A 16,840-nucleotide genomic window follows, 5' to 3' on the forward strand; every position below is an offset into this window, starting at 1 on the left:
GAATAAAGTAGCAGCAGGTATAATCTTCACCAACAGAGAGAGAGGAGGCATGAGGATAATTTCTCCAGGGTGAGCAAAACTACATTGCAAGCCAGAAATGGCACCAATGACAATGATTATATACAGTGGACTTGAACACTCAAAAGATTCAGCTTTCCAAGTATTCTTTTTCCTCAGATATTAGTTCAATTCAATATTTCAGTGTTTACATAGATAAATCATCAAACAAATTCCTGGGAACTTTGAATAAATTTAGACTTTCTCTAAACATCCTTAGTCTAGTTGTTAAAGAAGTAGCAAAGTTTGAATCATTGAAGTACCTTGTGTGCTCTGCTAAAGATTTGAAACTCCATTCTAGAAGAAAGGTCTATTAAGTTATCAAAAGGATTTTTTTTAAATAAACACACACATTATTTGGTATTTGGGAGCAGAATGGAAGTGAAATTGAGTGTGCCAAGCTGATAAAATCCCCATAGATTGTGGCAGTAGTCTGCAGTAACCACCTGGGTGCAGAAGTCATAGTGATTGAGACATCTTTAAGGCTAAAAATAGCAAGAATTCAGGATTAGTGTGAGATATAAAATAGAAAAGAAAAGTATTTAGAGTGACTAAGTTTTCTGTTTTAGGTACCTGGGAAAATAATGTAGATGAAAATAGAATGGATAAAAATGGGTAAGAAATAATCACTTATTAGTGAAAACAATGTTAATTCATGTTGGACTTAGGTTTCAGCAACCATAGAGATATCAGATTCCTGAGACCACCCATCGAGAGATATCAGATGTTCTACAGCTATTTAAATATGACATCGCTGTGAATATTGAAAATATAACTTGCTCCAAAAATCCATTTCTTTAGTATTTTATTCTAAGAAATTCTTACATAAGCCTTATCAGCAGAAGGCCCATATTCTACCTTTTGAAATTCCTCTAATTTTTTCATGACGTAAGAAAATTTAAAATGTATTCCAAAGAAATACCCGCATGCCAAGCAAAAGGTACGATTAGCTCATTACTCTTTATTTCTAATCACTGCATGATATCCATGGTCCCTACTGGCCTGAGAGATGTGTTTTTCTATTGCCATAACAAGCCCTCTGTATAAACCTGCAAGGCAAGATTATTCCTTTCCAAAAGTTAAGTTTGTCAAAAGGTGACATATTTGGAATATCCAAGTTAAAAAACTTCAATGCATTCTAACAACTTACTCCCCTCTAAGCCCATCTAAAGGGCTAGAGTAGCTCACTCCAAAATAAATTGTCATACTGATTTGAAATTGGATCAAAAAGTAACCCTCCTCAGGTCCTGGAGCTATTCCAGGTGACCCTATCTATGTGCACCACCTTCTCCAGATGAGTTTCACTGTCTCATTGTATCATTGTTGTCCTGTTGCTCATAGATTTGCTCCAGCGGGTGCCAGTAAAGTCTCCATTTGTCCCTGTCATGTTTAGGGTCAGGGGAACGAGACCCATTATTGTTACTGGTTTTGGCATATCGAATACGCCACAGGTAGCTTGCCAGGCTCTGCCGTGCGAGATTCTGCATCGCTCTCTTCTGGGAGCTTTGTTTTATAGTCTCTGGATCTTGGCCATTGATGAGATTACATGGCGGGGCAGTTTGTGGATGTGACTGCCACTGGAAAATGGGGGATCTGGGTGGAGGAGGCCCAGTTCCAATCTGATAAGATCTCAGCTTGGAGATCTCAGCCACAGGTCCTGCATACCTGGGTTCCTCTGTCGGTTCCTTCATGGGTGAGGCTCGTCCAAGACTGTGGAGAGTGGCCTTGAGCATGGCTGTGGCTGGGTTCTGGAGTTTTTCGGCTGCTGGGGTTCTGTTTGGGACGGGGAGGGAAACTCAACCCCGCCCACTCCGAGGGGCCCTGGTGAAGACAGCCTGGCATGGGGGCAAGAGATTCTGCCCAGATGAGTTTATCTTTTCTTGATCCTGGTTGGATGAAGTACAGAGAAGTAGTTTTCTGTCTCTTAATTCCCAAGAGTGAGTGGGGCAATTTCCTAACTTTGTGTCTCAGGTTACATCCATGAAAAATTCCAGACTGTAATTCCATACATGATAAGGGCACTCTGAGTTGACAAAGGCAAACAAATAAAGTTTGTACAACTGACAGGATCAGATACTTCTAAAAGATTCTATTCATTAAACAATAGACCAGTTTGACTCCTACTTATCTACTGGTATTTCTGCCAAAGGGCTTGTAGGCTAAGGAAAACTGTGGTCTCCTATTTAAGGACTTGAACAGAACACTAGCCCACATACCTGCCCTCCCTCCCTAATCCAGCACACATAATGAACTTCCAGAGAAACAAGGACATCATTTAATGAGCAGTTTCTCATGACACAGGCACATTCCTCAACAATCCAGAGCTGTTGATAATAGACTTCAAAGAGGCATGTCTGTGCTTAAGCAATAAAATTTAGATTACAAAGGGGGCTGGAGTGATAGCACAGCGGGTAGGACATTTGCCTTGCACGCGGCTGACCCGGGTTCGATTCCCAGCATCCCATATGGTCCCCTGAGCCCTGCCAGGGGTAATTCCTGAGTGCAGAGCCAGGAGTAACCTCTGGGCATCGCTGGGTGTGACCCCCCCCCAAAAAAAAAGTTAGATTATGAAGGGGGCACATTGGGCTGGAGCAATAGCACAGCCGGTAGGGCATTTGCCTTGCACAAGGACAACCCAGGTTCAATTCCCAGCATCCCATATGGTCCCCTGAGCCCTGCCAGGGGTAATTCCTGAGTGCAGAGCCAGGAGTAAACACTGTGCATCATTGGGTGTGACACAAAAAGGAAACAAAAAAATGGGTGGTGGGGGCACATCTCTTTTGAAAACTACTTGAGTCTTGACAACAAGGCAACTCCAGCCTCTCTTTCAGAGCAATTTCTCATGGAAAAGAGGAAAACAGATTTGTTAAATGCACAGTGTGTCTCAGGAGGATATTTCTTAGTGAGAGCTTTGGATTCTGAAACTATGCAGATAAAGCACAGGAAAATAAAATTTCTAGGAGTTAACATACAATGCATTTAACATTTTGACATTTAAAGATTGAAACCCTTTATTTCTATAAATATTCCATAAATCTCCTAAGCAAATCATTTCCATTTTCTGCATCTTAATTGACACTTAGTTCTCCTGTGAAGGCTATTTGGGGGTATAGAACATCTGCGAGCAAAGGCCTTCCATTCCAGAACTGTCTTCTGTGTCCACTGTAATCTATCTTTAACAAAGCAACAAATTCCCATTTAAAACTATTTAGCTAAATACTCCAGAGATCAAATACCATTTCCTTTAGTTGCTCTCACACTGTCACAATTCTAATTATGGCACTGTTGGGAATACTTGCTTTCTTTAAAAATGTAAAATGCAACATAAAAATTTATGAAGCAAATTATTGCAGGTATAACTGTTCAAGGGTGCAGTGATCTCTTTGTAACTCAGTTTCCTCAACCAGTGCCCTTTTACACTTCATTTTATGGTCAATGTGATGCCTCATTGGGAAAAAAGAATATTAAAAATAATTTATTAAGATTAAATTGCTTCTTCAGAAGGCATGATTTTATCTCTCTCATTTTATAAGAATCCCATTTTAATTTGCTTCCTATGTCATCCCTAGCATGAATTTAAGGATTTAATGGAGTAAGAATTGAAGGTTGATATTGATAAAATGATTAATTTTATATTTGAAGAATTGGTTTATTTGATTTAGAAGAAATTTTCAATTGTCGATTACTCCTGGACTCTATCTAGTATAAATGCTAGCTAAGTAGTAATTCTCATTCATTACTTTCCCATGTGAAGTAATAGAAAATGCACTTTTTTATTCTTTATATATTAAAAATTAACATTAGATGCTAGTTAGTAAATTCTAAAAATACACACACTCAACATCATAGTAAATTTTTTAAAATTTTATTCTATTCATATTGGATAAGGAGACAATGTGACACTATATCTATAAATGAGTCATTATTTAAACCAACTGTTGAAACTTGACCTCACTCCAGACTCAGGGAAAGGCATGAATACCAGGTCCAACATCCTGAGTTCAAATACACCTGCCGGGCTGGAGTAATAGCACAGCGGGTAGGGCATTTGCTTTGCACCCGGCCAACCCGGGTTCGATTCCCAGCATCCGTTATGGTCCCTTGAGCACCACCAGGAGTAATTCCTGAGTGTACAGCCAGGAGTAACCCCTGTGCATCACCAGGTGTGACCCAAAAAGAAAAAAAAAACAAATACACCTGCCTAAATTAACAAGTAAAGCCACACACTGACATAAGGACAGTGGTAGAGGGATTTTGACACTGATGTATAATAGTCTTGTGGTATAAAAGCATAAAAACTATAACTTGTTAACTCTTTATCGAAGTACATTTTTTAAAAATAATTTAAAAAGTGAAATTCTGTTAATGACAGAATTTCATGCCAAAAAAAAAAAGAAGTTAGAAATCCTATTGTCTATTACCTACCGACCAAAATTAATGCTCTACCAAATAAAACTAATGTTTCTAAGGCATTAATATCTTAAAACATAGCTTTTTAGGCTGGAGAGATAGGCTAGGACATAAGCATGTGTCTGACCCTCGTTTGATCCCTTTGCACAGCTTATGGTCCCCTCGGCACAGCCAGGAGTGATCCCTGAGCACAGAGCCAGGAGTAAACTCTGAGCACAGCCAGATGTGACCACAAAAAATAATAACAAGACTAAGGAAAGAAAATTTAAAAAACCCAAGCTTGCCATGTGTTCAATGAGCATGGCATGTCATATCTGTTGTCTGCTGCTTTCTGAGGAAAACTGCCCTGCAAGTAATTGATGTGTTTCGTTTCCTGTCCTTTGTGTGTTTAAGTGGTTATGTTCAAACACATAACAAAATCAAAGTGGGATTTGAGCTTAAAATAAAATCTAGTAAGATTTATATTAAATGACTAATAAAATTATCAGAAAAATTTTGACAAAAATGATGGCAGAGTGACCCTAAGCACACAGAGCCATAAACTCTTTTTTCTCTTGACATATGCTGAAAGCATGTGAATTATTTGAGGTCATTTCTAAGTGACTTAGAATCACAGATAGTGAGGGAACCTAATCTAAAAGGATTTAAACAGATGACCCCTAAATCCCAGGGAGAGAAAAGTATGTGTCTGAGTTTATGTCGAAAATGAATGTAAAACTGGCATTGAATTTAAAAAGGAATATTTCGTTTGAAAGTCATTCCCAACTTTAGAATCCATCCTTTTCTGTCAATGCAGATTGAGTGTTATCACAGTGAAAATAGTTGAATAAAAAAGGGCAAATTAATGTGTACATTTGAAGAATTATTTAGCATGCATTGACGATTTAATACATTCACGGAAAGAGGGAGAGAAGCAGATAGAGAGAGAAAATCTCTGAATCAGGCAGTGAATCCCTGCTTCTGAAGAAGCCTGCGTTCAGGAGACAAAACAAAAAACAGAGGCAGCTACAACACAATGCCCTGAGTGATCAGGAAAATGTAGGATGATACAAAGGCACATGGCAGATAATTTCTGTGGACAAGATGATTGTGGGTGGGTCTTAAGAAGAGCTTATTTATTTAAGCTGACATTTAAGCTGAAAACAAAGGATAAATTGGAGCTAATTAGAAAGTGGCAAAAGAGTGCTCATACACAAGCAAAAGCCTGGGAAGAAACAAATAAAACATCTATGATAAGAGCATGGTATTATGAATGGATCCAAGAGCAAAGGCAAGAAAAGCAAGATAAGATCAGAGAAAAAGACTATAAAGGGTCCAGCAAATTCCATAATGAATGAAACTATCTCACTTGAATTATATCCTCCTTTATTTTTTTATATATTGACATACACAATTCTTAGAAAAGAGGTCAATATATATCAATAGCCAGGTGCTGTGCAAAACACTTTCCATGACTTGTTAAATCTTACAATCACTTTTGATGGCTGCTATTAATATTGCCTGGGATTAAGTATTGGATATGACACAATGCAACTGATTTTGGGCAATGAGTTGGTTTTATTTGTGACTCTAATTTTTTTGTGTGTAAAATGCTGTCTGATCACAGAACTTTTGACCTCACCCACTATATACAACTTCCTACTAACATAAGATTATATTTTATTATTTAAGAATATTAATTAATTCAATTTTTTAAGTTTGCCATTTTATAATTTATGTAAATAATGGTAAATTATGAGCTTTTTTTCAGAAGCTCATAATTCCTAATTGCCCTATCAAAAGAAATATTTGATAATTACTGATCTAGCATCTTTGTGGAAATGGCTTCCTCAATTTCAGGACTTGGGTCATTGAGAAGCAGTGAACCTTTAACCTTAGTTATTCCTACTTTGATAGCCTTGTAATTACTATCCTGAATGTACTGTTCATAACTGGACCATACAAAAAAAAAACCATTTTCGTTCTTCTGCATTTTAAATTGAACAGCAGATATGCTTATTTGTTGGTAATACCAATCTCAAACCTAGAGCAAAACAATCAAAATGCAAAATGCCAAATCCAATTATATAATCCAGAATGCAATTTTTGTTCATTTTTTTTTTAGTTGAGCTGTATCTGTACAATTTAAATAACTGGACCCTGGTATTTTAATGGGTGATTTGGTTTACCCAATGGCCAAGTCAATGAACTGCAAAAATTGACTCTATTATGGCCTATGAAATCAAGTCAACCCTGAATATAAATAGACAATTTCTCTTTCAGAGCTAGAATAAAAAAGCGAATATCCTTCAAATATAGAGAAACTGATTCAAAAGAGTGATTAAATTTAATTTTTCTAATTATTTAATATACATTTACAAATGTTTTGTGCAGTCTATGTCTTATTGATTGATTTAGACTATCTGGATAAATGAATGGAAAAAAGGCTAACTAAAATTATTAAATTCCTATCATGTGCTAGTTGTTATAGGAAGTGATTCATCTTTGCCTCCTGAAACAACACTTAATCCTCATGATCATTCTCTGAGTAAAGATTTATTTTTCTCTTTTATTGAGGAGAAAACAGATTTGGGAAGTTTTAACTTCTACAAATTGGCATATGCATTTACTTAAAAAAATCAAATTAGAGTCTAGTATTCTGCCTTATTTTTAATCTTCTTCCCCAATGAGATTTTTTTAATGTGCCAGCCATAGGTGAGTAACAAAGCAATTTCTTTGGAAGTTTGAAATTCATGCATCACTCACAGGTATTAAGAAACAGGCAACATTGCAGCGCATATATGTTTGGGGTCCTGGATCCACACAAAGTGTGCAATCTCTGACGGACCACAACCTGGTGTGTTTGCAAGCAGTACAAACAAAATGTGAGATCCCCCTAACCAGGACCACAACCAGATGTGTGCAACCTCTGGTCATCATAACAAACAACAAAAAGGAAAGAATAAATAAAATAAAAATTTAAAAAGAGGCTTTTTTTTTAAGAGTGAGCATCACCAATTAGACCAAAACACAAATTGCAAAAAAATACGTACCATATTTGACCTCTAGACACTCTCTTCAGTAAAGTACACCATTTTACTTTTAAAGAAGTTGCTTTTTCTTTTTCATAAGTAAAGCTGATGACCTCGTTCACTGTTCCTCTGTACTTAGCCATCTTATATCAATTGTGGATGCTCTCTAGGTGTTCTGTGTTGCTTTTGCTTTTCATTAACATACACAGGATGGTGATTTTTGGAATCATCCTTTCCTGCCCATATCTCTGTAATGAATTCTATATATGTAAGTAGCCCATTGAGGCAAAAAGAACTTCAAAGGACATATGTTAATTACAGTCAATTTTTACCAAAACTAACTCTTCCTCCTGCCTACTTCAGTAGCTGGTCTAATCATCTTTCATTTGCATACTCAAGAAACTTGAGCTTCATGTTTTACACCGTACAGGCACATTGATGAGTTTTAACCATTCAATTTCCTGTGTATTTTTGGACTTTTTAAGTCCTTTATGCAGATCCTTAGTAACATGACAATCCTTTGCTTGTTTTATTTGTTTTTACCAACCTTGGAACTCATCTTTGTGTCTTTTGCTTCCAGTTCCCTCCAAATCACATTTCAATAGAAACTTTTTTGGAAAAATCACTGTCACTGTCACTGTCATCCCCTGGCTCATCGCTTTGTTCGAGGAGGCACCAGTAACGTCTCTCCTTGAGAGACTTATTGTTACTGTTTTTGGCATATCCAATAAGCACGGGTAGCTTGCCAGGCTCTGCCGCGCGGGCTCAATACTCTTCATAGCTTGCCTGGCTCTCCGAGAGGGGCTGAGGAATTGAAGTCGGGTCGGCTGCGTGAAGGCGAAAGCCCAACCGTGGTGCTATCGCTCCAGCCCTTGGAAAAAATCAAATAAGATAATGCCTTCTTCTATTCTAACCATGGAATAGCTCATCATTACTTTCAAAAAAATGTCCAATCTATTGAACATGGTGAGTATATGTAGAAAACTCTCAATGATCCAAATAGTGTTATAGTGAAAAAATGGAATTTCAAAAAGGGTGTAAAATCAAAAAGCCAAAATAAAAAGTACCTTAAGCACTGACTTCAAGAACTCTTTTTCTCAATTTTGTATGGGGCTGGAGCTATATAACACAGCAGTAGGGCATTTGCTTTGCATGCAGCCGACCCGGGTTCCATCCCTCCACCCCTCTCAGAGAGCCCAGCAAGCTACGGAGAGTATCCCACCTGCACGGCAGAGCCTGGAAAGCTACTGGTGGCATATTCTATATGCCAAAACTAGTAGCAACAAGTCTCACAGTGGAGACGTTACTAGTGTCCACTCGAGCAACAGGGTTACAGTGACAGTGACAGTGACTTTAATCTTCTTCTCTCTCTTCGTAGATTATTTACCTTTTCAAAGAGAGAATCCTTGACCCCAATCAGAAAAAGTGTCCCTTTCCCATTCACAAACTTCCATTTCCTTATATTTTTTTCATGACACAAACAACAGCTTGTAATTACTGTATTTGCTTGTTTGTTTATATTATCTTTCCTACCAGAACAAAAACTCAATTAGGGATGGGATTCCCCAATATAATGTTACTACTCACTCATTAGTTACTGAATCCAGTATTTGGTTCATATTAGCTCTTATCAAATATTTGTTGACTAAATTACTAAGACATCATGTCTTTATATTTTGCTCTTTATATTTTGCTCTAATTTGGTGCTTTGAAAGAACCAAAGATTGGACCCCAAATGAACAAAACTACAAGCTTTGTACATTTCTGCTTAAATTGCTTGAACTTCTTTGGCTTGGAGGGAACAGGAAGGACAGGGTGGGCAGTCCTTGGAGAGCTGACTGAGGAGGACCCTGTGGTGAGAGAGGCAGTGTGGACACAGGGGGTGAAAACCAAAGTCCCCAGGCGCTGGGGTAATTAGAGACACTATTAGCTCTTTGCCTGCTCCTGAAATAGACTCTTAAGTGGTCTCTTTGTCTCAGCATCTGTATGACTGCCAGAGAGCTCTTTTCTGAAATAGAAATCTCCCCCAGTTTGCTACTTTAGGGCTCTACAATTGCTCTACAAGGCTTTGTGAGGAAAGAACAAGCCTTGAGGGAGACACACCAGAACGGGCCTTCTTTGTTAGGCTGCACAATTCCGCATCTCTTATGCCCCTCCACGACCTCTCCACAGACCCAGAATCGATATTAGTGATGCATCAGGTTGAAGATTTACAAATCCAGGAATTTCCAAATCTCCCCCTTTTATCCAAGTCTTTACTCATACTGTCCTGCCTGGGATGTTCATCCTTATCTTCCAAAACTCAAAGTCCTTGTATTCAGGATGAAATACTACACAGATGGACTACACAGATAAGTGTCCTGATGGAGAGCTTGTATATAGATTTCTTCCTTCTCCTTCATAGTCACTCTCAGGATAATACACACACACACACACACACACACACACACACACACACACACACACACACAGAGAAAACAGACTTTACTAAGAAAACTTAGTCTTCTGAAAAAAGAAGGGCTCAAAAGCTCATATTCAGGAATAGAAATATTGTCCTTGCCACAATAGAATCTGTACCACTTCTTGATTATCAGTTAATATATTACCTTTAGATTATTAGGTTACTGCAAATTTGCCCCCCCACAATATCTACTTTCTAATTAAGCCCTGAGGCCTCTCAGTAGAATATCTATTCTCGGTAGAATATCTATAAGATAGAATATCTATCTTATCTATCAGTTAAGAATACATAAAAAGTATCAGAAGCTTTGAAATTTGTATTGTGTTTGTCATCCTGATTTTTGTTTGTTTGTGTCATAAATTTCTACATAGAAGGGAAGGAAGGAAGGAAGGAAGGAAGGAAGGAAGGAAGGAAGGAAGGAAGGAAGGAAGGAAGGAAGGAAGGAAGGAAGGAAGGAAGGAAGGAAGGAAGGAAGGAAGGAAGGAAGGAAGGAAGGAAGGAAGGAGAGGGGAGGGGAGGGGAAAGCCACCAGAATAAAGCCTCCTATGCATTTACATTTCAATATTGATTTATTGTGAAACCAAGTATAAGTCATCTTATGTGTATGAAACAGGAGAGCTACTAAGAAAGAAGTAGGGGAGAAGAAATTGAGGTAGGCAGTCAGATAAGGGCCCCCCACTCCCGGGCAGTAAATTTTAGAAGGCCATAAAACCAAGACATGTTTGGAGAAACAAGATATATTCTGAAAAGCAGTCATCCTGCTGCCAGCTCAGGACAAAGGCCAGACCCTGTCTGGAGATAATTCACTGGCAGGAACAAGGCCCGGATAAGACTGAGAATGAAGACACCAAGAGATGAAGAAAATGAAAAATTAAAAGTCCTTCTCCTTGACAAGTCCCTAGCAATGACCCTAACACCTGCTGAGGCAGTTTAGGAAAAGTTAAACAATCCTTTATAAGCAGTAACCCAATGCAAGTCAGCATTTTGCATGATTTCCTTCTTTCACTTGATAGGACTCCATTCTGGAGTTTCTTTAGAGGTGTGACCTCCATCTTTGACTTTATTTTCCTTTGAAGCCCTCCTTTCTCTGGGGCAATATTACAGGGCAATAGTCCAACAGCATCCTATAAGGACCCCAAGCCCCTCCAGGAGTAATTCCTGAGTGCAGAGCCAGGATTAGCTCCTGAGCACTACTGGGTGTGGTCCCAAAACAGAACAAAATAAAATGATAAAAGTCTTCCTTTCTCAGTCTCTGGAGAAGTCCAAGTTCTCCAATCTTCCCTTAATAAATTCCCTAGTTTGTTAAGGAATTTTCCATTTTTTCCATAGTGAATTAATATTTCACTTAGTTGAATATTCTATGTCTCTTCAGATTTTTTCCACATCTGTAGAGATCTTTTTATTGCCATCTTTTACTTACCAATGCAGAAACTTAAGTATTACCTGTAACATAACACTTTCTAACATAAAGCCAGTATTTCCTTCTTAGCATAAAACACACTTTTATATTTTTATAGACCTATTCCTTTAAAATTTTCTCAGTTCTCTCCTCTTTGCTCTCACTTAGTTCTGTATTCTTAGGATGTATTTTATGTTAAATTTAGAATGTATTAGTGTAGAATTATTCATACTGCTAATTTTTTAATTCATATACCCATAAAAAGTGAAAGACATACGGGTTGTTTATTATTATTATTATTATTATTACCAATTTGCCATTGATTTTCAGTTTTGTGAAATTTCAGAAGTTTAAGTTTATTCATCAATATGTGTCACAATAAGTTTTTTTTTTTAATCTCTTGAAAAAGAAAGTTAGAATGTGTGCCTTGCATTCGTCTGACCGGGTTCAAATCCTGTCATCCCATATGGTCCCCAGAGCACTGCCAGGAGTAATCTCTGAGTACAGAGCCAGGAGTAAACCCTGAGTACTATTTATTGGGTGTTGCTCAAACAAAAACTGGGTGTTGCCCAAAGAAGAAATGTCCTATGTGGGATATAAAGAAGCATAGTAAGGGAACAACAGCTGGATAAAATCTTCAGAACTGGAGACTTTGTCTTGAGAATTGAGCTTACATAAAGGGATGAGAAGGGTGCTTGTACCCACCTCCCTACCCCAAAGATCCCAATACTCCTCCCTGTCAAACCCCACCCTCACACTTTTCAGTGGGTACTGGTGATGAGTGTAGTGCTGCAACTAGGACTGCAGCGTGAGAAACCATCAAGAACAATATTGAAAATCACAGACTCTCTATTTAAAAAAATTGATTGGGGCTGGAGCAGCAGTACAGCTGGTAAGGTATTCGCCTTGCACTGGGCCAGGGTCAATCTCTGACACCCTATAGCCTATTTCCCCCATAGCCCTGCCAGGAATGATTCCTGAGCTCAAGAGCCAGGAATTAAGCCCTGAGCCTGAGCCCTGCCGAGAGAGAGAGAGAGAGAGAGAGAGAGAGACAGAGACAGAGACAGAGACAGAGACAGAGACAGAGACAGAGACAGAGAGACAGAGACAGACAGACAGACAGACAGACAGACAGACAGACAGAGACAGAGACAGACAGAGACAGAGAGAGACAGACAGAGACACAGAGAGAGATTTTATCATTGCAAAATATGTTGTGAAATATGGAAAAAGTCAAGAAATGTAAAGTGCAAAGCACCAGTCCTCCAATGATGAGATAATGATCATAAAAAACTTAATGCATTTTTCTTCTCAGCATTTTTAATGCAATACCTAGATAGGTTTGAAGGCAGCTTTCAAAAGAAATACAAAATGATACTGTTTTCCATTCCACTTTCAGCTTTTTTATTAATGCCCGATCAGCATCCTCCTCATCACTGTCTTACAGCTTTAGACGCCTCCTGACCCCTGGATTCGAAGGACAGACTGAGGCTGCCCCTCGCTCTCCAGGCTCAGCAATCTGCCTTTGCTGAACAAATGCAGACGACGGCCTCTGCTGGGGAGAGAGGAAAAATAAAGGCTGCACGGCTCGACTTGTCTTGCTCTAATTTTTGTATTCCTTGAGAGCGTCTCACTTGGCTAAAAAAGGAATCATTTCCGAAGGCGCAAGGACGCTTACCCTAAAATAGATTGCCTATATCATAATTGACCTTTGCATAAATGCATGCATTTCATAGCAATTCGGCTCAATCAAATTTCCTAGGCGACATATTCACACAATTTAAACACCAGAATTAAAGTTTAAAATGTACATTTCAGTAACTCTCCAAAAGCCAAAAAGTTCAATCTCCTTGTTCCGTCCCTCAGGACATTATTGTTTTCCAATACAATGAGTGTTAATGGTGGACTTTTCTGTCTTTGTGAATTACAAAAGGTATCCGGGGCTGGAAGAAAGGAAGAAAAGAGCAATTCCCACTCCTTTGTTCTCTTCAGTGTAGCATGATTTTCTTACAACAGGCAATTACTAAGCAAACTTAATCAACTGCAAAAATATATAACACTATCATCACACAATTCTCAGACATGCTCAACTGATACTTAAAATTCCTGATTTAGTTTCTTTTCTAATACTTTATTCTTCATCCTAGCAGAAAAAAATAAACACATGCTCCAAAACCAAAGGAAACTGAGATAATTATGACCAATTAAATAAATTGAGTCCATTTCTTTAATTGCTGTAACACTCATATAATTTGTTTATTATGTGACAAGAATTAATTAACTCATGAGGAAGTGTCAGAGAGGGAAAAATTAATATGTCATACACTGACATATTCTGGATCTTCTGAATGCCTTTTAAATCATGAGGTGGTCGTTAGGCTATTGTTCAAATTACGTTAATTTTAGGCTGCTAATACCAAATATATATTCAAAGAGTTGGTCATTCAAAGGTATTTATAGGGAAGAAAAGATAACTCAAAGGAATGGGGTGAATACCTAGTATATGTATGGGTTCACTTTCCATTCCTGACACCTGAGTGTCCTACACAATGTCAGGCAGTCCCCATGCACTGAACCCCTCAAAAGTGAAAAATAGATCGTCCTGTGCTTCCTCTTCTTTCTCTGACTTATTTTGCTGGCATGATGCCCTCCAGTCTTGGACACCTGGCCACTTTGGTGTGTGTTTAGAGTAGGGGAGGGCAAGCGGGGGAGGGGGTGGAGAGGAGAGAATAGTAACTTTGTTTATTAGTACAATAAACTTTACTAGTATTGTAATTGCATTACCTAAACTAAAATTTTTTATCACTGTCACTGTATCACTGTCATCCCATTGCTCATCGATTTTGCTCGAGCGAGCGGGCACCAGTAACATCTCCATTGTGAGATTCCATTGTGAAACTTGTTACTGTTTTTGGCATATCAAATACACCACGGGTAGCTTGCCAGGCACTCCAAGAGGGGCAGAGGAATCGAACCCAGGTCAGCCTCGTGCAAGGCAAATGCCCTACTGACTGTTTTATTTTTTTTCTTTTTGGGTCACACCTGGGGATGCTCAGGGGTTACTCCTGGTTCTGCACTCAGGAATTACTTCTGGCCGTGTTCGGGGGACCATATGGGATGCTGGGGATCGAATCCGGATCAGCCGCGTGCAAGGCAAACACCCTCCCCGTTGTGCTATCGCTCCAGCCCTACTGGCTGTTTTTTAAGTGAAAAATAGTGAGCCATTGCCCTTCCAGGCATTTAAAATCTTGATTTTTAAAGTACAGAAATCAACAGACAGGGGGCACTTGCCAAAAACTTTCTCAGGAAGTAGCACAACAACCAAAATCTCACCAGGCAATGCTTCGAAGGCAGACCTCCGTTAGAAATGCAAGAACCGAGACCTGGTAAGCCTGAGAATGATGCCAGCTCCCCCAGCCCCCAGGGAAGGCTGGACCCCCTCAGGAAGCAGAAGCTTCAGGAACAAATGGCCATAATAAGGATATGAAAGGACACCGCCAAAAGCTCAAAATCCTTTCCCCTGGACAAGACACTAGCTACACAGACTCTTATCTACACAAAAAAGACCAAGGAGGGGTAGTTTGGGGAAAATTTTGCAGAGGCAAGTGGTATATATCCCTATTCTGGGGTCACCTGCCCTTCAAGCTGGGGTGAGTCTCTTTCTTTTAATTTCATGGTTTCTCTGTTCTCTGAAGAAGTCCTTCTCTTTTCTCTCATGTTTCCTAGGTAAAATTGCCTTACTTCACAATTGGTCTTCCCCTGAAATTCTGTCATGCAAGTGTGGACAAGGAACCTGGGAAACCTAAGCAGAGGTCAAGACTGACTTTCCTTTTTTCTGCTAAATGCAAACCCTCACTCCAACCCGAGGCCACAGCGCCCCAAAGACTGTGGTACTGAGGATTAAGTCCAAAGCAGATCAAGTGGACTAGTGGGACCCTAATTTCTATTCCATACAGATGCTGGTGGCCACTTTAATCAGTCCGCTGCTCCCCCAGACATTTCCCTAGGAGAAAGAGTTGGGTCACACAGGAAGGAAGGACACATCAGTCTAACTCTAGACTTTAATCCAACCAAACTGGATTCAGAACCAGACTGCAAACTCTCTATTAAAAAAGTCAGAAAGATTACTGATTTCCACACTTTCAAGATTCCATATTTCTCTTAAAACAAAACAAAACAAAACACTGGGGCTGGAGCGATATAGCACATTGGGTTGGGTGTTTGCCTTGCACTCAGCCAACCTGGGTTCAAATCTCAGCATCCCATAAGGTCCCCTGAGCATAGCCAAGTGTAATTCCTGAGTGCAGAGCCAGGAGTAACCCCTGTGCATCGCCAGGTGTGACCCAAAAAGGAAAAAAAAAAACAAAAAACACTGTTTTCCACCATTGACTACTGAAAAAAATGTTTTGACTACTCAGATAAGTATCTTCCCTCATTATGGGAAATCCCTGTATTAGGGGTAATTTGATAAACCATCTTTCAATCAACAAATTATAATGACACTGCCATGAATTTTTGAATCACTGTCATTTGTGCTACCCTAATGCTATCTGCAGTCCCAGAAGAAAAGGCGATATTGTGTATACTTATCAAATTTGATAAGACTCTAATAGGTGCTCAATATCATTATACACTTCAATTGTTATATTACTTATTATAATTCTATATTTAATGCAAATAATTTATATCTCATTTAAATTTTAATTATTTACATTCAATTTCTCAATTAAATTGTCTATAGTTCATAAATGTACTCAAATGTTAAATATTATTAGAGTTTTTAAATTTGATAAGACTCTAATAGCGCTAAGAAGTGATTTCATAAGAACCTGATGAGATCTAATGATACCTATTAGGATCTTATCAGACTCAAACCTCTAGTCAGCAGTTTACCACATCGTTTCATCCCATTTAAGATAATTATTAGTGTACCTCCTTAAGTAAATTAATTAAAGTTTGTAAACCTCAGTTTACTCATAGGTAAAGTAGGAGTTAATCAGCAACTGATTGAGGAACACTGAGTGAAACAGGGGCTCTCACAGGATTCTCACCAAATCTATAGACTATTTCTGAGCGTGAAGTCAACCTAGTTTCGTCTCAGACCCTTTCAGTACTGCAGGCAGTACATTCTCACATCTGTACAGAAGAGATGTTATTCACTCATTAGGGATATTGACCGGAATCAAGATAATATGTGGACCAGAAACCAGTTCATGTGGCACATCCTTGGGTGCTTCACACAAAGATTTAGGCCACTCTGTTTCTGTAGCAGGTCCTTCTGCCCAACAGGTGGAGACAGAACTTAACAACTTGCTGCAGATACAGAAAAAAATAAACCAATTGAAGGCCTTGAAAATCATTGAGCTCCTTATAGCAATCACTTACATGGCAAATTAGCAACTAGTTTAGGTTTAAAACATGTACTTTGGTGTTTATGACATAATGTCTCAAGTTGGGGCCATGGAGATAATACAGGGGCTGAGGCGCTTGTCGTGCATACAG

This window comes from Sorex araneus, chromosome 8 (genome assembly GCF_027595985.1).
Source record: "Sorex araneus isolate mSorAra2 chromosome 8, mSorAra2.pri, whole genome shotgun sequence".
Classification (NCBI taxonomy): domain Eukaryota; kingdom Metazoa; phylum Chordata; class Mammalia; order Eulipotyphla; family Soricidae; genus Sorex; species Sorex araneus.